The sequence below is a fragment of the Mustela nivalis genome (genome assembly GCF_964662115.1).
Source record: "Mustela nivalis genome assembly, chromosome: 20".
In the NCBI taxonomy this organism is placed as follows: domain Eukaryota; kingdom Metazoa; phylum Chordata; class Mammalia; order Carnivora; family Mustelidae; genus Mustela; species Mustela nivalis.
Genome location: NC_139039.1, coordinates 18197221 through 18224411, shown reverse-complemented (window position 1 = coordinate 18224411; position 27191 = coordinate 18197221). Strand labels below are relative to the sequence as shown.

Genomic DNA, 27191 nt, shown 5'->3' with positions numbered 1-27191 from the left:
GGCTGCATAGTATTCCATTGTATATATATACCACCTATTCTTTATCCATTAATCTGTTAATGGGTGTCTAGGTTCTTTCTATAGTGTGGCTGTTGTGGACATTGCTGCTATAAATATTTGGGTGCACATGTCCCTTTGGATCACTACATTTGTTTCTTTAGGGAAAATACCCAGGAGTGCGATTCCTGGGTTGTAGGGTAGCTCTATTTTCAACTTTTTGAGGAACCTCCAAGGTGTTTTCCAGAGTGGCTGCACTAGCTTGCATTCCCACCAACACTCTTGGTTGGAGGGTTCCCCTTTCTCTGCATCATTGCCAACACTTGTCATTTCCTAACTTGTTAATTTTAGTCATTCTAACTGGTGTGAGGTGGTATCTCACTGTTGTTTTGATTTGTATTTCCCTGGTGCCAAGTGATGTGGAGTACTTTTTCATGTGTCTGTTGGCAATTTGGATGTCTTCTTTGCAGAAATGTCTCGTTCATGTCCTCTGCCCATTTCTTGATTGGATTATTTGTTCTTTGGGTGTTGAGTTTGTTAAGCTCTTTATAGAGTTTGGATACTAGCCCTTTATCTGATGTCACTTGCAAATATCTTCTCCCATTCTGTCGGTTTTCTTTTGGTTTTGTTGACTATTTCCTTTGCTGTGCAAAAGCTTTTTGTCTTGATGAACTCCCAATAGTTAATTTTTGCCTTTATGTCTTTGCCTTTGGCGATGTTCCTGGGAAGAAATTGCTGCAACTGAGGTCAAAGAGATTGCTGCCTGTGTTCTCCTCAAGGATTTGGATGGATTCCTGTCTCACTTGAGGTCTTTGATCCATTTTGAGTCTATTTTTAGGTGTGGTGTAAGGAAATTGTCCAGTTTCATTTTTCTGCATGTAGTTGTCCAATTTTCTCAATGCAATTTGTTGAAGAGGCTGTCTTTTTTCCATCGGACATTCTTTCCTTCTTTGTCGAAGATTAGTTGACCATAGAGTTGAGGGTCCATTTCCATTGATCTGAGTGTCTATTTTTGTGTGAGTACCATATTGTCTTGATGATTACAGCTTTGTAATAGAGCTTGAAGTCTGGATTTGTGATGCTACCAACTTTGGTTTTCTTTTTCCATGTTCCTCTGGTTATTCGGGGTCTTTTCTGGTTCCATATAAAATTTAGGATTATTTGTTCCATTTCTTTGAAAAAAAAAATGGATGGTATTTTGATAGAGATTGCATTAAATGTGTAGATTGCTTTAGGTAGCATAGACATTTTCATGATATTTGTTCTTCCAATCTATGAACATGGAACTTTTTTCCATTTCTTTGTGTCTTCCTCAATTTCTTTCATGAGTACTTTATAGTTTTCTGAGTACAGATTCTTTGCTTCTTTGGTTAAGTTTATTCCTAGGTATCTCATGGTTTTAGGTGTAATTGTAAATGGAATCGACTCCTTAATTTCTCTTTCTTCTGTCTTGCTGTTGATGTATAGAAATGCAACTGATTTTTGTGCATTGATTTTATATCCTGACAATTTACTGAATTCCCATATGAATTCTAGCAGTTTTGGAATGGAGTCTTTGAGTTTTCCACATAAAGTACCATATCATCTGCAAAGAGTGAGAGTCTGACTTCTTTGCTGATTCAGGTGCCTTTTATTTCTTTTTATTGTCTGATTGCTGAGGCTCGGATTCCGAGTACTATGTTGAGTAGCATGGAGATAGTGGACATCCTTGCCATGTTTCTGACCTTAAGGGGAAAGCTCTCAGTTTTTCCCATTGAGAATGATATTTGCTGTGGGTTTTTCATAGATGGCTTTGATGATATTGAGGTATGTACCCCCTATCCTAACCATGAAGAGTTTTGATCAAGATAGGATGTTCTGTATTTTGTCAAATGCTTTTTAAACATCTTTTGAGAGTATCATATGGTTCTTTTTCTTTTATTAACGTGTTGTATCACATTGATTCATTTGTGGATGTTGAACCAATCTTGCAGCCCAGAAATAAATCCCCCTTGGTCATGGTGAATAATCCTTTTAATGCACTGTTGGATACTGTTGGCTAGTAATTTGGTGAGAATTTTTGCATCCATGTTCATCAAGGATATTGGTCTGTAATTCTCCTTTTTGATGGGGTCTTTTTCTGGTTTGGGGATCAAGGTAATGCTGGCTTTATAAAATGTGTTTGGAAGTTTTCCTTCCATTTCTATTTTTTGGAAAAGTTTCAGGAGAATAGGTATTAATTCTTCTTTAAATGTTTGATAAATTCCCCCAGGAAGCCATCTGGCACTGGGCTCTTGTTTGTTGGAATATTTTTGATGACTGCTTCAATCTCTTTATGAAGTATGGGTCTTTTCAGGTTTTCTCTTTCTTCCTGGTTCAGTTTTGGTAGTTTATATGTCTCTAGGAATGCATCCATTTCTTCCAGATTGTTAAATTTGCTGGTGTATTGTTGCTTATAATATGTATTTATAATTGTTTGTATTTCTTTGGTGTTGGTTGTGGTCTCTCCTCTTTCATTCATGATTTTATTAATTTGGGTTCTTTCTCTCTTCTTTTTGGTAAATCTGGCCAGGGATTTATCAATCTTATTAATCTTTCAAAGAACAAGTTCCTAGTTCATTGATTTTTTTTTTTTTCCTACTGCTCTTTTGGTTTCTATTTCAAGGATTTCTGCTCTAATCTTTATTATTATTTCTCTTCTCCTGCTGGGTTTAGATTTCCTTAGCTGTTCTGTCTCCAGCTCCTTTAGGTGTAGGATTAGGTTGTATATTTAAGACATTTCTTGTTTCTTGAGAAGGGCTTATATGGCTATATACTTACCTTTTGTGACTGCCTTTTCTATGTTCCAAAGATTTTGAGCAGCTATGTTTTCCTTTTCATTTGTTTCCATGAATATTTTTAATTCTTTAATTTCCTGTTAGACCCATTCATTCTTTAGGAGGATGCTCTTTAGCATCCACGCATTTGAGTTCTTTCTAACTTTCCTCTTGTGGTTAGGTTCTAGTTTCAAAGCATTGTGGTCTGAAATACGCAGGGAATGATCCCAATCTTTTGGTACTAGTTGAGACCTGATTTGTAACCCAGGATGTGATCTGTTCTGGAGAATGTTCGATGTGCACTAGAGAAGACTGTGTTTTCTGTTGCTTTGGGATGGAATATTCTGAACATATCTGTGATGTCCATCTGGTCTAGTGTGTCACTAAAGCCTTTATTTCTTTGTTGATCTTTTGCTTAAATGATCTATTTCAGTGAGGGGAGGTATTAAAGTCCCCTATTAGTACTGTATTATTGTTGATGTGTTTCTTTGATTTTATTATTAATTGGTTTATGTAATTGGCTGCTCCCATGTTAGTGGCATAGATATTTAAAACTGTTAGATCTTTCATGGTCTGTACATACAATGGAATATTACACCTCCATCAGAAAGGATGAATATCCAAGTTCTGTACCAACAGGACGATCTAGGGGAGATTATGCTGAGTGAAATAAGTCAAGCAGAGAAAGTCAATTATCATATGGTTTCTCTTGCTTGTGGATCATAAAGAATAACATGGAGGACATTGGGAGAAGGAAAGGAAAAGTGAATTGGGGGAATTTGGATGAAGAGACGAACCATGAGAATCTGTGGGCTCTAATAAACAGGGTTTTGGAAGAGAGGACTATGGGGGGATGGGTGAGCGGCTGATGAGTATTAAATTGGGCATGTGTTGCATGGAACATGGGGTGTGGTGCATAAACAGTGAATCTTGGAACACTGAAAAAAATTAAATTAAGTTTAAAAAATTTGTTAGATTTTCTTGTTGTATAGACCCTTTAAGTATGATATAGTGTCCTTCCTCATGTCTTATTATAATCTTTGGCTTAAAATCTAATTTACCTGATATAAAGATTGCTATCCCAGCTTTTCTTTGATGTCCATTAGCATAGTAAATTGTTTTGAACCCCCTCACTTTATTTTTTATTATTTAAAAAAAATTTTATTTATTTATTTGTCAGAGAGAGAGAGAGAGCACAAGCAGGGGGAGCAGCAGGCAGAGCAGGCAGAGGGAGAAGCAGGCTCCCCATTGAGTAAGGAGCTCGATGCGGAACTCGATCCCCAGACCCTGGGATTGTGACCTGAGCCGAAGGCAGCCACTTAACTGACTGAGCCATTCAGGCATCCCCACCCCTTCACTTTAAATCTGGAGGTGTCTTTGCGTCTAAGATGAGTTTCTTACAGACAACATATTGATGGGTCTTGTTTTTTTGAAATATTCTGATACACTTTGGATTAAATGCCCCTATCAGAAGACATTTACATCCAAGGTAACTACTGAAAGATAGAAATTAAGTGCCGTTATATTGTCTGTAAGGTGACTGTTATTGTATATGGTCTCTGTTCCTTTCTGGTCTGTTACTTTTAGGCTCGTTTTGCTTAGAGGACCCCTTTCAATATTTCCTGTAGGACTGGTTTGGTATTTGCAATTTCTTTTAGTTTTTGTTTGTCCTGGAAGCTTTTCTTCTCTCCTTCTATTTTTTTTAATTAAATTTAATTTTTTCAGTGTTCCAAGACTCGTTTATGCTCCACACCCAGTGCTCCATTGCAATACGTGACATCCTTAATAGCCACCACCAGCACACCTAACCCTGTACCCCCTCCCCTCCCAAACCCTCAGTTTGTTTCTCAGAGTCCACAGTCTCTCATGCTTCATCTCCCCCTCTGATTTCCCCCAATTCAGTTTTCCTTTCCTTCTCCTAATGTCCTCTGTGTTATTCCTTATCCTCCACAAGTAAGTGAAACCATATGATAATTGACCCTCTCTGCATGACTTATTTCACTCAACATAATCTCTTCCAGTCCCATCCATGTTGATACAAAAGTTGGGTATTCATCCTTTCTGATGACGGCATAATATTCCATTATATAAATGGACCGTATCTTCTTTATCCATTCGTCTGTTGAAGGGCATCTTGGCTCTTTCCATAGTTTGGTGATTGTGGCCATTGATGCTATGAACATTGGGGTACATATGGCCCTTCTTTTCACTACATCTGTATCTTTGTGGTAAATACAAAATCAATGCACAGAAATCAGTTGCTTTCTTATACACTAACAATGAAAATACAGAAAGGGAAATTAGAGAATTGATTCTAAGAACCATAAGATACCTGGGTATAAACCTAACCAAAGAGGTAAAAAGTCTGTACTTTAGGAACTACAGAACACTCATGAAAGAAATTGAAGAAGACACAAAAGGATCCATGCTCATGGATCAGAAGGATAAACATTGTTAAAATGTCTATACTGCCCGAGCAATCTATACTTTCAATGTCGTCCCAATCAAAATTCCACTGGCATTTTTCAAGTACTGGAAGAAACAATCCTAAAATTTGTGTGGAACCAGAAAAGACACCAAATTGTTAAGGAAGTGTTGCAAAAGAAAAACAAAGCTGGGGGAATCATGTTGCCTGATTTCAAGTCTTGCCACAAAGCTGTGATCACCAAGATAGCATGGTACTGGCACAGACACACGGATCAATGGAACAGAGTAGAGAGTCCAGATATGGATCCTCAACTCTATGGTCAAATAATCTTTGACAAAGCAGGAAAAAATATCCAGTGGAAAAAAGACAGTCTCTTCAATAAATGGTACTGGGAAAATTGGACAGCTATGTAGAGAAGAATGAAACTTGACCGTTCTCTTACACTGTACACAAAGATAAAGTCGAAATGGATGAAAGACCTCAACATTGGGCAGGAATCTATCAGAATCTTAGAGGAGAACATCTTCAACATTGGCCACAGTAACTTCTTTCAAGACATGTATCCTTCTATTTTCACTGACAGCCTAGTTGGATATAATATTCTTAGCCAAGAATTCTTTTTCTTTTTCTCATTTAGTACTCTGAATGTAACATGCCAGCCCTTTCTGGCCTTCCGGGTGGATAGGTCTGCCAATCTAACATTTCTACTATTGTATGTTACAGACATCTTGTCCCAAGCTGCTTTCTGGATTTTCTCTTTGTCATTGAAACTTGTAAGTTTTACCATTAGATGACGAGGTGTGGACCTATTTTTATTGATTTTTTGAGGTGGGTTCTCTCTGCCTGCTGGATTTTGATGCTTGTTTCCTTTGCCAAATTAGGGAAATTCTCTGCTATAATTTGCTCTGAGATACCTTCTGCCCTCTCTCTCTTTCTTTTTCTTCTGGGATTCCAATTATTCTAATATTGTTTCATTTTATGGTACCGCTTAGCTTTCAAATTCTCCCCTTGTGGTCCAGGAGTTATCTCTCTTTTGCTCAGCTTCTTTATTCTCCATCATTTGGTCTTCTATATCACTAATTCTCTCTTTTGCCTCTTTTATCCTAGAAGTAAGAGCCTCTGTTTTGATTGTACCTCATTAATAGGTTTTTAATTTCAACTTGGTTGGATTTTAATTCTTTTATTTCTCCATAAAGGGATTTTATTTCTCCAAGGAGGTACTCTCTAGTATTTTCCATGCTTTTATTGAGCCCAGCTAGCACCTTGATAACCATCATTCTGAACTCTAAATCTGACATCTTACTAGTATCCATCTTGATTAGATCCCTCAAAATCAGTACTGCCTCTTGTTCTTTTATTTGTAAGGTTTTTCAGCCTTGTCATTTTATCCAGATGAGAATAGATGAATGAGAGAAAAAAAATACTGAAATGGTAGAAATGACCCCAGAAAAATATACACTAGCCAAATCATAAGAGACCAGAAACTGGGGATGCAGGGTGAGGGAGGAGAAGAAAGGAAAAAAAAATATGTATGTATGTATTTTGGTCTGTTAGAAGAAAATGCCTTCTAAAACTTTAAAGAAAGAAAAACATATATATACAAAAGTAAGTGTAGACATGATGAAGGAATGGAATATGACTGTAAAGTTGAAAATTTAAAAGATTCAAGATTCTAAAAAGGAATTGATAAAAAGTTGATTAAAAAAAGAGATGCCTGGGTGGCTCAGTTGGTTGGACGACTGCCTTCGGCTCGGGTCATGATCCTGGAGTCCCGGGATCGAGTCCCGCACGGGCTCCCAGCTCCATGAGGAGTCTGCTTCTCTCTCTGACCTTCTCCTCGTTCATGCTCTCTCTCACTGTCTCTCTCTCAAGTAAATAAATAAAATCTTTAAAAAAAGAGAAAAAAAGAGAAAGAATGTGATTAGGCTGGAGACTAGAACAAAGCCATGTGCTAGATTTAAGGTATATTTTGATATATTAGAAGAAACTGTATCCCAAAATTTTAAAGAAAGAAAAACCTGTATGTATACAAAAAATAAGGCTAAATACAATAAAGGAATAGAAAGTGACTATAACAATGAAAATTAAAAAAGATTTTTAAAAAAGGTCTTGATAAGATAAAATAGTTAAAAGACATTAAAATAGGAAAGAGGAAAAAATGTAAAAAAATAGAATAAGAGAAAAATAAAATTAAAAAAAATTTAACTTTGAAAGCCTAAAGAGTCGTGGGAAAAAAGTCATGAATTCCATGTGATGTATTCCCATCGTTCTGAAGTTTTGCAGTTCTCATTGATAGGTGAACTTGGTCTTGGCTGGATTTTCCTGTTGATCTTGTGGGGGGAGGTCCTGTTGCATTGATTCTCAAATGCCTTTGCCTGAGGCAGAATTGCACCACCCTTGCCAGGGACTGTGCTAAGCAATCCACTTGGGTTTAAGGGTTTGGGTTCCCTCTCTTTGCTCTCAGGAGCTTAGCTCAGGGCCCCACTTCCCAGTGTGCCCTCAGAGGAAAGCAGTTAATCCCTTCCGTCTCCCTGGTCTCTGGCAGCTCTCCGAGCTCACCCAACTTGAGACCGATTGTTTCTGTCCCTGGTACTCCAAACCCCACAGATTCCTTCAATGTGCTCCTGCATCCCTCCTCCTGGAGGGGGAAGGAGAGGGTCTCCCCAAATCTGCGACCTCTGGGGTCCCTGCTCAAAGAGCAGTGGTCTGACTGTGCCTCAGATCATGGTTTAAGGTAATCCCAAACTGGGAGGTTACTCTGCGGCTCCGTCTCTGTAGTCAGCTTTTCTGCTCTGATACCAGGAGCTCTACTCAGGCACCCCCAGTCTTTATATGACCCTGAGGGTCCTGAGACCACACTGTCCCCCCCGAGGTCTCCACCCTCTGCTTAGCCTCTGGAGTGGTGTTGCTCAGTGGGTCAGACTTCTAAAAGTTCTGATTTTGTGTTCTGCTGCTCTACTGCTTGCTGGGAGCTGGCCCCTCCCCCTATTGTCTATCTTCCTGTATATCACTTTGGATTCACTTCTCCACATGTCCTGCTTTCTAGAAAGTGGTCGCTTTTCTGTTCCTAGAATTGCTGCTCTTCATCCCTTTGATCTCCTGTTGAGTTTGCAGATGTTCAGAATGGTTTGATAACTAACTAGCAGAACTCCTGGAACACGGTAATATTAGGTCTCCTACTGCTCCACCATGTTGTTACTCCCCCTGGATTTGCATCTTGACAGCAGATGGGTAGATGAAGTAATGTGCCTAAAACAAGATGGGCATTTCTTTTTTTTTTTTTTTTTTAAGATTTTATTTATTTATTTGACAGAGAGAAATCACAAGTAGACGGAGAGGCAGGCAGAGAGAGAGGAAGGGAAGCAGGCTCCCTGCTGAGCAGAGAGCCCGATGCGGGACTCAATCCCAGGACCCTGAGATCATGACCTGAGCCGAAGGCAGCGGCTTAACCCACTGAGCCACCCAGGCGCCCAAGATGGGCATTTCTTTATTTTCTTCCTCATTCACATAGCCAGTAAGCTGTGCTTTATCATTATTATCCTGTGGATTTAAATGCTTTATTTCTTTGTAATAAACCAAACTTTACATTTTAGATTACACATTTAAATAATATTTTAAAGGCTAGCTGCTGAGAATAATTATACTGAGAACAGTAGCTACCATTTACTGAGTTTCTTTAATGTGCTGATTGTAAGCATTTATTTAGGATAGATTATAACTAGCACTTAGAATCTGGGATAGGTATTCTTTCCAGCTGATAGATGAAGAAACTGAGTTTCCTGTAACTAATGAGCATCAGAGCACATATTTGGCCCTGCATTTAGCTGTGAGGTCCTCAATCCTTGTTCAAAGAGGATCCCTCCTGGGCCACTCTCTGTCCTGCACTAGGTTAGGCATGGTTTGGGTTGGGGAATCTGCTCTGTTGGGAAAGGCAGACTCTTCCAAAGGCATCGAGGAAAAAAGACAAGGGTCTCATACCCTCCCATTTTTCCCATGGAGAAAATACTAGAGCCAAAGTACTTTGTTTACAAGTACCATATTTGCTCTCTAGTGGGTGTACTTTGCCCCTTTACTAGGATGAACCCAAAATCAAACTTGCAAGTGGGGAATAATCAGATTCTCTGAGCACCAAGCCATCTGGATGTGGGTGTCAGCTGTTTATGAGAGTTGCTTGGGGACATTAACTGCATTTTGGATTGTGAGACCTGTGGGATGATACTGTAATAAAAGGAGACAAAGTAACAAGTCCTGACAGAAGCTGAGCTTGGATATAGCCCCTCATTCTAAGGAAAAGGTAGAGAGAAAGGTCATCTTAGCAAGCTGTTGTCCAGGCAGGTCAGAGTGAGGATCTGTGACCAACTTTGGGACAATTTGCTTAGTGTTTCACACTCTTTCTATAATACCACACTGTTTTCATGTTGTTTGGTAAGTTTTATTTTTTTAATATCTTAGCAGGAGAATGTGCATTTGTGGAAGAAATGATAAAGCCCTTCATTTATAATAAAATCCTTGCCAGCTTTGAGTTAATAGTCTCCAAGGAAAGGCTGTTTAGAACACTGGTCAAAGTGCTAAATAATATACTGTCCACCATAATCTGTTGCCCTCAAGGGAGAGAACCAAATGGCTCAGTGTGGGTTTTCCAACTCTAATTTCAATAACCTGATGTCAGGATTAAACTTCAGAGCATGAACCCTGCCTCAGGATGCTCCCTGCATTCAAGGTTCCTTTCCCATGGTCACTTTTGCTCCTGCGTGCCATCTCCAAGAAGCTTAAAGTGCATAGACAAAGAAGTTCTTCGTAGTAGCATTGTGAAGTGAGGATAGGTAAGTGGTGCTCCATGGAAATGAAACTGAATTTGGACCACAGGGAGATTAGCAATTAGTACCACACACTGAGTTTTAGTTATTTGTTTTAATTGGGATCTTATGTATACTTAGGTCATTTGTACTATAATGGGGAAAAAAGAATAAACCTTTCTGTTTTTGTTTTTTTGTTTTGTTTTTAGCTCAGTTTTCTACGTGTTTTCAAGATTTTCTATGGAATGTGTGCCTTCATGACCCTCCCCTCTTTGATGCAAGCAGTTCAGTTTTAGGTGCACTAGAACATTCAAGACTAGTCAGGCTGAAAACAGCATCTCTCATGATTTCTCAACAGGGGAAAACTAGAACCTAGCTGAGGGGGGGAAATCACTTTGGTCGGAAAGCTGTGTTCTGGAGTAAAATGTGGGGGAAGAAATAGATTATCTTATAGGTACAGAATACAAAAGCAAACTGACATTAGTTCTAAATGAATGACTATTTCCATTATTTTTTGCCTTATGTTGATATGAATAGTTAGAGCAGAGAGAAAGGCAAGGCTGGTTAACCCATGAATTTTCAAGCAAGTAGTCCTAGCCAGATTTTTTCTGATAAGTTTAAGTATTTGCACTTTAAAAATTCTTCTTATCTGCTGTTTTAAGAAAATACTTAATTATGTATTTCACAATGTCCAATAGATGACCAGATTCTGGATTTGGAGAAGGGACTATTCAGGAGCATGTCTACTTCACCAGGGCTCCAGTATTCTGGGAGGACGGGCATCTGAATAATCTCTATCCAGAATAGGAGGCACTTATGACCCTTGCTCATTGGTAGAGTGAAGGTCCTTTGCCCTTTCTTAGGGAACTAGGAAATAAAAAATCAGGTTCATTTTTCATGTAAAAGGAAAGATTTTCCAGCTTATTCCATTGTTTTTCCTGATCTGTGAGTTTCCCTCTGATTTATATTCTGATATGTTTTTAAAGACTAACACCTTTCTATTAGCTTTTATAAATGGCTAATGACTGGATGAGGGCTCCAGCTGCCCTACGGTAGCCTACTGAGAGAATTTCAAAATTAGTGTTCTGGTCTCATCTTCTTTAGTAAAACCAGATGCTTATGAAGAAGTGCAATTACATTTTAATCCATTATTGCTTTCTCTAATGATGTTTTACATTGATTATTGTTTAGAGCAATTTTATAGTCACAGGACCGTTGTGAACATAGAGTACGAAGAGTTCTCATGTACTCCTCACCATGTCTCCTATCCCTGACCTCGTATTACATTATTATGGTGTGTCAGTTGTAGTTAATGAACCAATATGGATATGCTTTTATAACTGAAGTTCATATTTTATTTGGATTTACTTTGTTTTCACTGAATGTGCTTTTTCTGTTCCAGAATCTCCTCCAGGAACTCCTTTTATGTTTAATTGTCCAGGCTCCTTAGGCTCCTCTTGACTGTGAGTACCTTTAAGGGTTTCTTTGCTGTGGAGGACTTGAAAGTTTTGAGGACCACTAATCAGAAGTACTGTAGGATATACCTTTCTGGATTTTGTTGTTGTTGTTGTTGTTTCTCTCCTGATTAGATTGAGCTTGTGGGTTTTGGGGAAAAGAATCTCATAGGTTAAGTGCCACTGTAATCATATCACATCAAGAGTACATGTTATCAGCAGGACATCACTGTTGATGTTGATCTTGTGGCTAAGGTAGATTAATTTATGTCTTTTCCTTTCCATAGCATAGTCTTTGGAAGGAAGTCACTTGGTACAGCCCACACTTTAAGAAGTAAAGAGTTATGCTCTATTCCTTGAGGGCCGAGTGTCCAATATAAATTATTTGGAATTCTTCTGCAAAAAAGATTTGTCTCATTCCCCAATTTAATTATTCAATCATTAATTTATATTAGCATGGATTTACAGATACTTGTTTTATACTTTGGGTTATAGTCCCAACTTATTCTATTTATTTTGCTCAACTTGTTCTAGCTTTGGCTAGCTTTGGAATTCTTGTGTCCATTTGACACACCCTTACCATTTTTGGGGAACATTTCCTTAATCTTTGGTTTATAAGATGCTCTTGGATCATCTTGTCTACATTTTGCCCTAGCCCTAAGATCTACCAATTCTCCAAGGAACTCTGGTTCCTTTTATTGGAGAATGTTATTAGAGAGCAGCATCTGAGTGCTAGTTGTACTTATTGTTGGTAGGGTATCATTGCTTCTAAGCCCTTTCAGCTGACAGGGCAGGGGAATGTATGTAGTATACAAATCCGTGTATATACACGTCCCTAATATTTCTACATGTAATCATTTATATCTGTGTTAAGCTAAATGTCATACATACTGAGGTTTCCAACTCTAATCCATTACTACATGAACATTCCAATCTGTTCCCCTTGCTTATCTTTAAATTCCCTCTACAGTAGTGGGCAACATGTTTCCCACTGTCGATGATTGATTTACCTAATTAGACGTTTACCTAAATATACTTGCATAGTAAAATTAGAATTTTTAACCTATACCCCTGTGGGAAACCACTTTATTGACTAGAGTACAGTACTTGTGTGCAGTTTATTTTGTCTTTATTCATAGACTCCACTCATTTCCAAAAATACTTATTAGGTCAGCCCTTTACTCCACATCCTTTTCAGTAAGATTGTTCCACATATTTGTAATACAATTAGATTGTTTCATCGCGATCTGCAGACCATTAACGGATCCCCAATCTCCTAAATGATTTAAAGGTATTTGTGTATGTTAAGACTTACTCTTTGTTCTCTAAAGTTCTGTGGATTTTGACAAATGCAGGATGTTCTGTATCTCTCATTACCATATTATATAGAATAGTTTCTTTCCTTTTTTTTTTTTTTAAAGATTCTATTTATTTGACACAGAGAGAGAGATAGAGAGAGAGAGAGAGAGAGAGAGAGAGACAGTGAGAGAACACAAGCAGGGGAGTGAGAGAGGGAGAAGCAGGCTTCCCGCTGAACAGGGAGCCCAATGTGGAGCTTGATTCCAGGACTCTGGGATCATGACCTACGCTGAAGACAGACACTTAATGACTAAGCCACTCAGGTGCCCCATAGCATAGTTTCACAAATCCTCTGTGATTCACTTATCCAATCCTCCTAAACGCCTAGTAACCATTGATCTTTAAACTATTGCTGTAGTTTTGCTTTTTCCAGAATGTTCTATAATTGGAATCATATAGTATGTGCCTTTTCAGACTGACTTCTTACACTTAGTAATAAGCATTTAATGTTCAGCCATGTCTCTGAGTGTATTGATAGCTCACTTATTTTTATAATGGAATAATATTTCCTTGTATAAATGTACCACAGTTTGTTTATTCATTCACATTTGAAGGATATCTTCTTCTAGTTTTGGGATATTATTAATAAAGCTGTATAAATATTGGTGTGAAGATTTTTGTGAGGGTTTAAATTTTCAAACCAGTTGGGTAAATACCTAGGAGTGTGATTGCTGGATTATATGCTAAGACTATGTTTAGCTTTGTAAGAAACTGACAAGCCATCTTCCAAAGTGGTTGTGCCATTTTGCAATCCCATCAGTGATGAATGAAAGTGGTTGTTGCTGTACATTTTTGCTAGGAATTGGTAGTGTCAGTTTTTTAAAAAAATGCTTGCGCATTTTAATAGCTAGGTAGTGGTATCTCATTGCTATCTTAATTTGCAATTCTCTAATGACCACTATTGTTTGCCATCTTTTCATATTCTTAATTGATACCTGTATACTTTCTTTGGGGGAAGTGTATCTACTCAGATCTTTCCCACATTTTATTTCTTTATGGTTTATTTATTTATTTTAGAGAGCGAAAGAGTGTGTGTGTGTGAGCATGAATGGGGGAGAAGGAGAGAGAGAATTCTCAAACAAACTTCTTCCTGTACATGGAGCCCAGGTGGGTCTGGATCCCAGAATGCTGAGATCATGACCTGAGCTGAAATCATGAGTTTGAGGTTTAACCAGTGGAGTCACCTGGGTGCCCCTTTCCCACATTTTAAAATGAGATTATTGTTGGGAGATACTTAGATATCCTAAAATATATATAGCATTCTTATATATATTTTAGGTATTCGTTTTTTTTTTTAACTTAATTTATTTTTTTGACAGAGAGAGACACAGCGAGAGAGGGAACAGAAGCAAGGGAAGAAGTGGGAGAGGGAGAAGCAGGCTCCCCGCTGAGCAGGGAGCCTGATGCGGGCTTGATCCCAGGACCCTGGAATCATGACCTGAGCCGAAGGCAGACACTTAATGACTGAGCCACCCAGGCACCCCTAGGTATTAGTTTCTTATCAGATAAGTGTTTTATAATTTTTTCTCCCAGTTTGTGGCTTGTATGTGATTCTGCTTTTCAACGTGTTTTCATACTCTAATGGGACCTTTGAAGAGGGAAAAAAAAAATGAATCAATTAAAAGAGCTCAATAGTGTCTCTCTGTGGGATTGCTCAACCTTTTCTTTCTAGAAATCTACTTTTCATTAGTCTTCCAAAGGTATTGTCTTTTGTAAAATCTTATATATGGAGTATAAGAGGGATATAATGAGAAAGCATTAGTATCCAAATAAGTAAGTGCACTTAAAAAAATCAGTTCTCAAAATAACCCTGTGCTATAGATAAGGCAGGCATTAGCATTTGCATTTTATTATCAACTTTGAGAGGAAAGTTTCCAGGTGGGGGAACTGGGGACCAGGAAAGCTACATACGTGACTTTCCCAGAGTCAAATGGTCAGGAAGAGATGGAGCCCTGTCTGGACCCCTAGCTTCTATCTCCTGGCCTTAAATTCTCTTACCTTTATCACACTAGAATTGCATCTAGTTAGCCAGAAGATCATTATCATTTTTATTTAAGATGCAAACTCAATAGTAATCCACTTACCTAACAATTTTTCTAATCTATTTGAGTGTTGGTGGTGTCAGATAAATAACTCATTCAAAACAGAGTCAGTTAAGATGCAGCATGAACCCTTTAACTCTGCCTTTGTTTTCTTAGTGTTTTGTAGCATTAGTGGATCTTTAATATTCTGTTATCTGATTCTTCCAGAAAATCCTTTACTGTACTGAGCATTTTAGTGGAGATAGCCCTCGGCATTTGCAAATATTTTCTTTAAGAGTTTGGAGGAAAATATCTTTTTAACTAAGAAGTTTGAAAATTGAAAATTCCTTAACTGAAGCATTTTTCAACCTTGGCATTACTGAATTTTGGGCTGGATATTTCTTTGTTGAGAAGGGCTCCTGTGTAGGATGTTTAGGAACGCTATAGAACTCTACCCACTAGGCACCAGTAACATCCCATCTATCTCCAGATACTGCCAAATGTTCCCTGTAGGGCGGTGGAATTCCCTTCTGTTGAGAACCACTGCTCTAGTGGTTAAACTGTGTGGTGACTAATGCTTTAGGCTGCAGCAAGTCATATTAGGTTAATATCAAGAAGACAGGTTTTATAAGTAAGTAGAGTTCACTGTTCTGTATTTTTATTGCCTTGTTAGTATAGTAATTTGATGCAGCAAAACAAACTTGAAGTTTTATTTCAAAGTTGATAAAATGGAAGGAATAAAGCTAAACCATAGTGGGGAGATGGGGTCTAGAAAAGATGAAGTAGAGGTGAACTAGGGGTTAAATGCATTTTTGGCAAAATGCAACCTTTGTCTGATTCAAGGAAAAGTTCTTCATGGGAACATATTTCGCATTTTGTCTTTCCATTGTAGAATCATGAAATTGTATAACCTATGGGGCCCTTAGAGATTATATAGGTAAGTGCTAGAAGACAGAAGGTTAAAACATTGTTGAAGGATTCATGTTCCACTCTAACATGGTCCAGAAGCTTAGGGACTTTAATATACATGGCTTAATTATAGAAAATCTATAGTTAATTATAACACTAATTATAGCATAGAAATAATCTAGGCATTGCAATAATAACACATGGAAATTGACTTTAAAACTTATACCTTCTGAACTAAAGTTCTTTAGAGAAATGGGTGATTCTAGGGAGTTAGGGAAGGGAAGATTCACAATGAGTCTGGAACATTTTGTGGGGTCAGGAAGGAGGAAAAAAGAAAAAAATAAAGAAAGGAATCAGGCATGTCAGAAGAACACAGGAGCTGACTTGTAAGAGCTCCTAATGGCCAGAACCAGAACAATTCATGGAACAAAATAACTACGACTGAATTAATCCCAAGGAATTAGATCAAATACCCACTTAGTTCATACTGAAAAAAAATAATTGAGTAAATAAGTGGTAGAGAAGTGACCAATCTCCCTTACAGGAGAATACAATTAGCAAATACAGAAGGAATGAAGGAAATAGAGAAAGACCAGTGGAATACCACAGTAATAACTGTTGCAGGCAAGCTACATGTGTAAATGTCAAAATTAGTGGCTGAAATATTAAGGAGCAACAAGGTACTTGCTTAAAGATCTTTTCCTAAATATATATTAATTACTGTGGTGAATTTAACACATGTCCATAAATTCTTTGATACTCATCCAGAAGGTAGAGCTTAATTTTTCTCCCTGTAGCAGTGGGCTGGGGCTTAGTGGCTTGCTTGTAATGACTAGAATATGGGAATGGGAAATATCATAACTTCATAGTGGAAAAACCTAGTAGAAACTTAAAGAAGTAAAAGTTACCATCACCAATAATAGGTGATGTTAACCACTTTTACCCCTGATATGATGCAGTGAAAAGGGTAATTCACCTCTGTGGCGTATTCTTTCCAAATCCTTATGAGAAAACATTGGTAAACAAGATGAGGAATGTCCTACAAATATCTGACTTGTATTCTCTGAAAGTGTTGATGTTATGAGTAACAAGGAAAGATAGAAACTGTCACAGCTTGGAAGAGACAAAGGAGACATAGACAGTTAGATGCAACATGGTATTCTGGATTGGATTCTCAAAACAGAAGAAGGGCATTGTTAGAAAAACTGGTGAAACCCAACAGTAACATGTAGGTTAGCTTACAGCCTTGTACCAGTATTAATTTCTTAGTTTTGATAAATATAAGATGTGATTATTAGTGGAAGCTGGATGGAGGGTATGGGGAGATTCTTTATACTATCATTACAAATTTTCTGTAAATCTAATATTTCAAAGTTAAATATTAAATTTTAAAAGTTCCTTCTTCAAATACTTATTGGATGTATTTATGTGTTCAGAATCCTTATGAATGTAAATCACTTTGGAGAACAGTAAACATTACCCAGCAAAATTGAACATGTACATTCTTCATGACCCAGCAGTTTCACTATTTACTTAAAAAAAAAACCTCATATATTTTTTAAAGGCTTTATTTATTTATTTGACAGAGAGAGAGAAAGAATGAGAGAGAGCATGGGAGGAGAGAGGTCAGTGGGAGAAGCAGACTCCCCGCAGAGCAGGGAGCCTGATGCAAGACTTGATCCTGAGACTCCAGAATCATGACCTGAGCTGAAGGCAGTCACCCAACCAACTGAGCCACCCAGGTGCTGCCTTCATGCATTTTCATAGGCAATACATATAAGAATATTCATCGCTACATTATAATAGCAAAATTCTGGAAAAAAAACCCGTGTATCCATTTAAAATATGGTGGATAAATTGTGGTGTGTTTTCATAAGTATATTAATATAGAAGTATAAATTATTAAGTTATAGCTGCAAATATAAATAAGAATGGATCTCAGAAACCAAATATAGATTTAAAAAGCAATGGATAGAAAAATACATATAGTTTGATTCAATTAACATAAATGTCCAAATCATATTAAATGAATTAATACATTGTATGGGAATAATAAAATTAGGAAATGTTTTCTCTGGATGGAAACTGTGGCACACATGTTTTCTTAATGATGAGATGGGAACAAATTAGTTCCTTTTAAGGTCATTTAAAAAATACATACATATTAAATATACTTAAATATATGAAATACTAAATAATCATAAAAGATCATTTACTTAAATTTATGCCATTACTCCTAACTTCATTCTCTCTATGACCTCTTCCCCTCCTATTAATCTTGCTTCCACTCTACCCACCTGCCTTCCTTGCCTGTTGATGAACCCAAAGCTTGATTGCCTAGCATATTTTGTTCTAGCTGTTCTCTCTGGATTCAAGTCTTTGCTTACTGCATACCACCTGGACCTTTGGTGTTTTCTCCCATAATAGAACAGAAGCTCCACAGGGCAGGGATCTTTGTTTTGTTCTTTAATGAATCCTATCTACCAGAACATCTCCTGGCACATACAATAGATGATCAATACATAATGATTGAATAAATGAATGAGTAGGAGTAATACAGTTTAATAGGAAAATCTGGGCTTTGAGGTCACACAGACCGGGATTTACATCCTGTTTCTGTTAGGGAGTAGTCCTATGAGTGTGGTGGGTTATTTTCTCTCTTTTTTAAATTTAATTTTATTTTTTCAGTGTTCCAAGATTCATTGTTTATGCACCAGTGCTCCATGCAATACGTGCCCTCCTTAGTACCCACCACCAGGCTCACCTAATCCCTTGACCCCCTCCTCTGCAAAACCCTCAGTTTGTTTCTCAGAGTCCACAGTCTCTCATGGTTCATCTCCTCCTCTGATTTCTCCCAATTCACTTTTCCTTTCCTTCTCCTAATGTCCTCCATGTTATTCCTTATGCTCTACAAGTAAGTGAAACCATATGATAATTGACTCTCTCTGCTTGACTTATTTCACTCAGCATAATCTCCTCCAGTCCCGTTCATGTTGATATAAAAGTATTCATTCTTTCTGATGGAGGCATAGTATTCCATTGTATATATGGACCATATCTTCTTTATCCATTCGTCTGTTGAAGGGCATCTTGGCTCTTTCCAAGGTTATTTTCTCTTTGAGCCTTAGTCTTCTCATCTGTAAAATGAAGATGTGGTGTGATTAGATGATACTGTGTATGGAAAGCACTCGGTATAGCCCCTCACACATAGTAGGCACTAAATGACCCTAAACTCTGTCTTTATGATCAAGATATTGATATATAGGGTGACAAAAATGAATCAGACATTAACTCTTGCCTTGTTGACTACTGTAAGAAAGTGAAAGTGTTTTGGTGTTGGAGGGGGAGAATCCCAGAGATAATATTAAACAGAATTTAAAAATAAATTATATTCCTAAAACCAAACAAAACTCAAGACTAGTAAAAGGATGGCAATAATAAACATCAGAGCAGAGGTAAAAGAGAATAGAAAAACAATAGAGAAAAATCAATGCAAACACAAATTGGTTTTGAAAAAGATTAACAAAATTGATCTTTAAATTAAGAAAAACTTGCATTACTAAAATTTGAAATTAAAGTAGGGATATTGCTATCTACAGAAATAAAAAGGATTGTGGGAGAGTACTATGAACAATTGTATGCCAACAAATCAATAACCTAGATGAAATGGACAAATTCCTAGATATTCAAAACTTAAAAAAAACTGAATCACAAAGAAACCGAAACTTGAATAGATTTAAAATAGGTTAGGATATTGAGGCAATAACCCAAATCTTCTCAATAAGGAAGTCCCTGGGACTGGACACTAATCTTTATAAACTCTTCAGTAAAATTAAAGAGAAGAGAACATTTCCAAGTTCATTCTATGAAAACAGAGTTACTGTGATACCAGAGCCAGACAAAGACACTATAATAAAAGAAAACTATAGACCAGTATCTCTGATGGATATTGATGTACAGGTCCTTAGCCAAACACTAGCAAACAGATTCCAGCAGCATATTAAAAGGGTTATATACAATGACCAAATGGGATTTATTTCTGGAATGCAAGAATGGTTCAACACACAAAATTGATCAATATGTTAATATATTAACAGAATGAATGAGAAAAAATCATGTGAGCATCTCAATTGATACAGAAAAATACATTTGACAAAATTTAACACTCCTTCATGATAAAAAAACATTCAAAAAAACCCTGCAGAAAAGCAGGTAAATATAACGAAAGCCATATATTAAAACCCCACAGATAAGATCATACTTAATGGTGAGACTGAAAGCTTTTCCTCTAAGATCAAGAAAAAGACAAAGATGTGCACTTGTTGCATTTTTATTCAACATAGCCTTGGAAACCAGCCAGAGCAAGAGATAAAACCAAAATGGCATCTAATCTAGAAAGGAGAAATAAAATATCTTTGCAGACGATAAGCTATATGAAGAAAACTCTAATGATTCCACAGACTCTTTTAGAATTGATAAACAAATTCAGCAAAGTAAAAAGAAACAAAACCAACATGCAAAAATCAGTAACATTTCTGTATACTTATAATGAATTATTTATAAAGGAAATTAAAAAAATACTAGAGGGGGGGCATGGGACATTGCTGTTTAATAGACTAAGTTTTAGTATGGGATGATGAAGTTCTGCAGAAGGAAGGTAGTGATGGTTACACAATAACATGAATGTAATTAATGCCACTTGGTTCTTTACTTAAATATGATTAACAGTAGGGGCACTTGGGAGTCAGTTGGGCATCCACCTCTTGGTTTTGGCTCAGGTCGTGATCCCCTGGGTCCAGAGACAGAGTGCTGCACTCAGCAGGGAGTCTGAAGATTCTTTCCCTGTACCCTGCCCCCCCACCCAACTCATGCTTAAAAAAATAATTAACATAGTAGATTTTATGTTATGTATAGTTTATCACAGCAAAAAATCAGTTGGGAATAAAATTATTCATAGACCAAATATAATTCTGTTCTCTGTTTGTAACTCACAGTATGTCATGAACCACCACAAATAGAAATTCTTAGGATAATGCTTTGTAAAATTTTCTTGTGGAATAGTACATATTCTCAAGTAATGGATTATTATTGACCCTGGCTTAGGGAATGCTTTCCTAATGACTGTTCAGGTGTCTGTTGACCACAACATTGGAAAAAGGTAGACATAAATGCTCCCCTGTGAAGCTAATACAGTTTCAATGTGATTTTCACAGGCAAAATGCTGCTGTGAAGTGCTAGAGGATGAGGGTAGCAGCTGGTACTTCATGTTTCTGAAATGAAGCTGGGTCATAGTCAGCATTCAGGTCGAATGTGCCTTGTTTTGCCAATGTTGGTGAAAGTGGCAGGGTGACATGAAGATGGAATTACTGTCAGCATCCTAGCAGCAGAAGGGCCAGAATTTGCATTTGCTGGCTGCCATGGGTAAGCAGATGGAATCAGACTGTGGCTTGAGGTCTCCAACTAGTTTTAGCTTTGTCTTGTCTCAGGTTATGGTTCAGTAATGTAAGACAGCTCTGACCACTTGTGATATCACAAGTTGCTAGCAAAAATAAGGGTCATTCCTGTTTCCTCATTCCTGTTTCCTGTACTTAACCTTTCTTTTTTTATTTTCTTGAAAGTCAAGGGGTAAACAGGGCCCTTTAGTGAAAGACGTCTACTCTTTGGATATGAAAAGCTTCTCCCCACTCTGATTTCTACCTTCTTTCTAAAATGAAAAGAAGGGAGTTATACTTGTTCATGTCCACCTTGGGCAACTATCATTAATATTTGTGAATGTCACCTTCATATATACTAGACTGGCAGTCATGACACATACTTGGTGCTCATGACCTCATGTAGGCTTACACAGCAGTCTGCGAAAAGTCAGTAGAAAGGTAAATCACCTAATACAGGTAAGCACACCTTTGCTATAAAGGGCTTGATGGTAAATATATATATACGGCTTTATTGGACATTTGGCCTCTCTTACAAATACTCAGCTCTGCTGATACTGTGTGAAAGCAGTTGTAAACAAGTTATAAATGAATGGACATGGCTATTTCAATAATTCTTTATTTAGAACAGAATTGGACCAAATTTGGCCTTCAAGCAGTAGTTTTCCAGCCTAATATAACTTTTTACTTAGTTATTGCCCATTGTTTAATATTGCAATTCACAACTATCTAGAGAGAGGCTTTGAGAATAGAGATGAAATTCAAAGAAAAATATGTTAAACATTTTATTCCCCAAATATATGGGTAGGAATCATAGGAATAATGACAGATTATAAGGTATCTATTTTAATGAATTACACATAGGATATAAAAATTATAGACAAAAGTAACAATAACTTTTATAAGTTAAAAGAAAAAAATCCCTTTACTATGTTTTATAGATGGAAAAATGACAGTAGGTACTAATTGCTAATTTAAAAAAAATCTTCAATATTGTTTATGTTGATTTTGTCTGAATTCCCAGACTTTTAGGCTCAGCATCTCATAACCCATGTGGGTAGAATATTTGTACATTATCAGCTATGAGAACTAAACTGTTTACATTCTCTACTAAGTATTAGTCATGTCCTGTTGATGCCAACAAGCTGGGGAAGAAATGGTGGCTGTGAACCAAGTTGAAGGACCCTGAGTGTTGTACGGGCAAAGATTTGCTTGCTTCCTACATAAAAGTCGTGTTTCTGCTAATGGTGGGGAATTTTAATTTTCTTGGTTTATATTCATTGGTCATGTATTTACTGAACACTAAAGAAGTAGAATAGTGGTGAATGCTGTACTGTGTGTGTGTGTGTAGGTCTTAGTATTTTTTTTTTTAAAGATTTTATTTATTTATTTGACAGAGATCACAAGTAGGCAAAGAGGCAGGCAGAGAGAGAGGAGGAAGCAGGCTCCCTGCTGAGCAGAGTGCCTGATGCCGGGGGCTCCATCCCAGGACCCCAGGATCATGACCTGAGCTTGAAGGCAGAGGCTTTAACCCACTGAGCCACCCAGGTGCCCTTGTGTAGGTCTTAGTATTAAGTAGGGTGTTCAGGGAAGGCCTCATTGAGATAAGACTTGAGTAAAGACTTGAAGGAGATGAAACCTTTGTCTAAAGGGTGTCTGGGACAAGAGCTTTCTAGGTAGAGCAAGCAAGTAGAACAAAGATCACAATGTCGACACTTGCCTTTTCATTCCTGAGCAAGAAAGAAGGTCAGTGTGGCTGCAGCTGTGAGTGAGGGTGGGGCTGTAGGAAAGGAGGATGCACAGGTAAGGGGGCCAGACCACAGATGCCCTCAAAGGCCCTGCTGAAGATGTTGGGTTTTATGCTGAGCATAGAGGGGGTCATGCAGGGTGTTGAGCAGAGGAGTGGCAAGTTAAGATGTAAGTTTTGAAAGGATGCTTCTGTCTGTCCTGCCCAGAATAGACTGAAGGGGTCAGTGGTAGAAGCAGCAAGACCAGTTGGAAGCTAGTAAAAAATCCAGTTGAAAAATGATGACTGCTTGAGCTACCAAGTGGTAGCTGGGGAGGTGAAGAGAAAAGTCAGATTCTTACTGTATTTTGAAAGTAGAGTCAGCAGAATTTCCCAAGGGGTTGGATGTAGAGTGTGAGAGAAAGTAGAGTCGAGGATGATGCTAAGGTTTTTGGCCTGGGTCATGTATTAATGGAAATTCTTAATACACAGAAATAAAAAAAAAGAAAATGTAAAAGATGGTATCTCATAACAGCAACTCCTGTTTTTGCTTTATAATTTCACACAGTCATTTGAAAATGCCAACAAAATAACACTTTTGGTCTGAGAAAAACAGCCTTCTATAAAAACTGTTTACAATTTATGGTTCTCTGGTAGAAAACTTCACTGTAGAGCTTGCTTCTAGCAGAGACACATCTGCAGAGAGAGAGCTCCGATGCTCATGTCTTGTTTGTTCAGTCCTGAGACTGAAAGTGTGTTTGGAGCACTGTGGTTTGTTCTTTGTTCTCTGCTTTCCTGGGGGAAAACCTCAGAAATAGTCCTGATGCCCACAATGATGAAAATAGTCATTACTAATTTGATCTGTGGTTCCTCAAGGCATAAGTACACACTTACTAAGATAATAATAACACTATTGTGAACTCTATTCTTACTGTTACAGACCTTACTTTGGATCAGAAACTCTAGCAGGAGCTCCACACATTTTTCTTTTAATCTTCACAGCACCTTGCAAGTTATTATCTTTCTCTAACAGTTGAATGCTCTGAAGTCCAGAAAGGTTACTCAGCTTGTCTAAGTCCAGATAGATACTGAAGAGTGGGGTTGGGCTCCCTGAACTCTAGACCTATCTGTCTTCAGAGCCTGTGTCTTTTTTTTTTTTTTTTTCTGCTACCCAACCTTAGGGATTTAGATGAATGATGTATTTGTAACATGTTGCTTCAACAAATGTATTGATTTAGTGCCTCCTATATGTTAGGAACTGGGTTAGCTTGATATGGGAGGATAAGAAGATTGACTGATAGAGTTGATTAAATGGTTATTGAATGCCCATGATATGCCTAGAGCTGTGCAGGACTATGAGAAGACAAAGATGAATGGTCCTTTCCTTTGAGGAAAAATGCTGCTCCTTGAAGGTTCTGGACAGTGGTGTTTGAATAGTGTAAGAAGCAGCAAAAACCTATAAATGAGGAGGGTTTTGTTTGGGATGGCTACTCTGTTTTATTTGGGCATCCAAAAATTTATTAATCAAAATAACTTTGTACTTCTTTGAATTGGAAAGTCTTCACAGTCCTATTTTAAGAATGGTTTAGGGTAGGGTTATCTCCCTCCCCCACCAACATGTTCTCATTCAAATTCCTGTTTTTCTCCAAAACTTACTTCTAAATATATAATGAATAAAGTATTCAAATCACTTGAAGATCTGAATATATCATTTTACAACATAATTATCTGTACTTAAGAACTTAAGTGTCCTCTCTCCAGAGATCCTCCTTGCTCTATTGTCTACATCAGGCCTGCTTCCCAGGCTTCGGACATTACTTTGCACTGTTAAATCTTTACAGAGCTTTAGCACTATCAGATGTTATTATCCATACATGCACTTATTTATTGCTTGTCTCCCACCACTAGAATATAGTTCTCTGGGAAATTTTTATAATGATAAAGAAAATTAGCTTTACTTATGTAAATTAGAAAAGTTCCTTGTAATATTAGAATTTGTCAACTGTTTTAAATTCTGAAGCGTTTACAAGAGTATTTATATATAAACTATAATAAAATAGAACATATCACATTGTTTGAATCAAACTATTTTCTCAATTCTGAACTTGCTCTTATCACTTTAGTTTTTAATTTTTAACAATGTAGTTTTTTTTTTTTTTTAACAAAGTGCTTAACTCACACAGTATAACATTTGAGTGGAAGGAAAGTCAATGATCAATAGAATTAGAAATATTTTACAATCAATATGATTTTATCATTAGATATTTTTTCTGTGTTAAACTCTATTTCATGTAAAAATGTATTTGCATTCATGAATGATCTAAGTAATTGGGATTAAACTTAAAGTTTACATAAACGTATTTTTTATCTAAATATAATATAAATATAAACGTATATTTTAATGTCATTTATATGAATGCCACAAATAAAAATGAATGAAAATTTTAGGAATAGAGGAGACAGATTTAGAGGAAAAGCATTTCAGGTAAAGGGAAAAGGCAGAAACAAAAAGGATTTCAGAGAGAGAAAGAACGGAGCATGTGTGGGGCACCTGGGTGGCATCATATTTAAAACATCTGACTCTTGGTTTCAGCCAGGTCATGATCTCAGGGTCCTGAGATCAAGCCCTTGTTGGGCTCTGCACATAGCATGGGGTCTGCTTGAGATTCTCACTCCCTCTTCCTGTCCCTCCCATTCATGTGCACTCTCTTAAATAAGTAAATCTTTAAAAAATTTAAGAAAGAAAATAGAGTGTGTGAAATAGTCACAGAAGGCCAAAGGAGATGAAAACAGACAGGTGAACAAGAACCAGACCAGGGAGGGCCTTGTGGGAAATACAGTAAAGAGTTTGAACTTAATCCAGGATGAACAGGAATCTGTTGCAAGTTTACAGCAAGGAATGATATGATTTGGCTTGTGCTTTAAAAAGGTGATTGTAATCCCTTAGTGGATAAGGAATTATACAAGAGGGCAAGAATTGAAACCAGAAAATCAGTTAAAAGGCCATTCCAATTGTTGGACAATAAATAATGAGTAGACCTAATGTAATTACATTACGGAAAAGGCAAGAAGGAAGACTCAGCTGGTGGTCTGATTGTGGGGAATAAGGACAAAGGAATGGGACTTCCAGATTTTTGGCATATAGAACTGTGTGGATAGTACCATTTAATTGGATTGAAAGTCAAGAGTCTTATTTTGGATGTAATTTGCAGTAGCTCTAAGACTTTTAAGTGAGGATAATGAGAAGGCAGTTAGACATACTAGTCTGGATGTAAGGACTAGAACCTGCAAATTTGGAAGTCCTTAGCTTAGAGAAATATTTAATAGCAAGGGTCTGAATTGGCTTAAATAGAAGAGAGGAGAGACAGAGAAGGGAAGAGGCCCAGGGGCTTCAGATCCTGGTAGAGGAAGAGAGATCATCCAGGAAGACTTAAGAGTGGCCAGAGTAGTAGGAGGAAAACCAATAGAATATGCTGTCACAGAAGCCAACTGAAGGAAAAGCTTCAACCAGAATTTCAAATCTGTCTAGTCCTGCTGTATAGTAGAGTAAAATTCAGAATAAAAAGGAATTGCTTTATTTGTCAGTATAGAGGTGACTGGTGAGGTGGATAAAAGTTAATAAAAGGAGCTTCATGGAAGTGTCCATCCCCTTCTCTGGAATAGCAGGAGGGTAGAATGTAGAAGGAGAGAATGCAGGGGAAGGCAGTGGAAATGAGGAAAGAGCTGGAGAGAGGCAGTCGGTCAAGGGAAATTTTTTTTTTTTTTTAACTTTTTATTTTTTATAAACATATATTTTTATCCCCAGGGGTAGGGAAATTTTTTTTTTTTAAGATTTTATTTATTTATTTGACAGAGAGCGAACTCACAAGTAGGCAGAGAGGCAGACAGAGAGAGAGGAGAAAGCAGGCTCCCTGCCGAGCAGAGAGCCTGATGTGGGGCTCAATCCCAGGACCCTGGGATCACGACCTGAGCTGAAGGCAGAGGCTTTAACCTCCTGAGCCACCCAGGTGCCCCAAGGGAAGGTTTTTAAATGAGGCATATCTTCAGTTAGTTCATATACTGATGAGAATTATGTAGGGTAGATACGAGGATGCAGTGAATGGGGTGACTTCTTAAGCCACACCTTTGAGCTGGTGAGAGATGATGGGGTCCAGAGTGCAAGTAGAGGTATTGTCTTGGGGTAGGAATAAGGACAACTCGATGTTCTTACAAGGAGAGTGTTCATAAAGGTGAAGCTGCTGGCAGATTATAGTTGGTGGTAGAAAGATGAGGGA

General features: G+C 37.5%; 1 long non-coding RNA gene across 1 annotated transcript in view; it reads left to right on the top strand.

Annotated features, from left to right (window-relative positions):
• The window catches only part of LOC309855374, a 411593-nt gene that overhangs the window by 199140 nt on the left and 185262 nt on the right, over positions 1 to 27191 (top strand). Inside the window, exon 3 of the long non-coding RNA XR_014306764.1 lies at positions 11419 to 11479. This is a non-coding gene — a long non-coding RNA (uncharacterized lncRNA). The remainder of the gene's footprint in view (positions 1 to 11418; positions 11480 to 27191) is intronic.